This window comes from Penaeus monodon, chromosome 33, assembly GCF_015228065.2.
Source record: "Penaeus monodon isolate SGIC_2016 chromosome 33, NSTDA_Pmon_1, whole genome shotgun sequence".
NCBI lineage: Eukaryota > Metazoa > Arthropoda > Malacostraca > Decapoda > Penaeidae > Penaeus > Penaeus monodon.
Genome location: NC_051418.1, coordinates 4,574,803 through 4,575,605, shown reverse-complemented (window position 1 = coordinate 4,575,605; position 803 = coordinate 4,574,803). Strand labels below are relative to the sequence as shown.

Genomic DNA, 803 nt, shown 5'->3' with positions numbered 1-803 from the left:
AAAACAGTGTGATGATGTCTTTTCCATAGTACATAATAAAACTAAATAATACCCAATTACTATGTGTATTTGGGTATTATTTAGTTTTATTATGTACTATGGAAGTATCAAGGTAATACATAAAACATTGTTTACTAATCATGAACAATTCAGTGCGAATTACTAAATAAAAATTCCAGCAGCCAAGGTCTGACAAGTCTCCGATGAAGATACATCTTAATTGGAAAGATGGATAAAGGATTGGTTCTGCTGAGTTAGCATTGCCTGAGGGTAGTTACAATATAAGGCTCTCACTCCAAGAGGGTATCTCAACACGCCGCACAGCTGACTTCCTGAGAGTCCACATCTCCTGGCGACAAAGAGAGGGCAGAATCGTAAGGAAGACTGTCTTTCTCCCTGCAGGAGCCATGGATATTGTGGGTACGTATCATTATGAGTCAGACATGCAAAATGAGGTTCAACCATTATCATACGAAACTGAATCAACTTTATATGAGTATGATAGTACGTATGTGCCATCATCATATGAAGGTGAATCAGTGACTCTGACTGTGCCAAGATCCGGGTATTCTGTCGAGCCATACTGGACCCAGTAATCCGAGTAGGAGATCTCATCTGAAGTTAGAAAGCCAGGGTATGATAGTACGTATGTGCCATCATCATATGAAGGTGACTCAGAGAGTCTGATTGTGCCAAGACGCAGGTATTCTGTCGAGCCATACAGGACCCGGTAATCCGAAAGAAAGAAAGCCAGGGCCAGAAAGGCAGGGTATGATAGTAGATTTTTATATATGTTTTTATAT

At 40.1% G+C, this 803-nt stretch overlaps 1 long non-coding RNA gene across 1 annotated transcript in view; it reads left to right on the top strand.

Moving 5' to 3' along the window:
• Positions 1 to 153: 153 nt before the first annotated feature.
• LOC119593956 overlaps positions 154 to 803 on the top strand; it is a 2,770-nt gene continuing 2,120 nt past the window's right edge. Inside the window, exon 1 of the long non-coding RNA XR_005230581.1 lies at positions 154 to 669. This is a non-coding gene — a long non-coding RNA (uncharacterized LOC119593956). The remainder of the gene's footprint in view (positions 670 to 803) is intronic.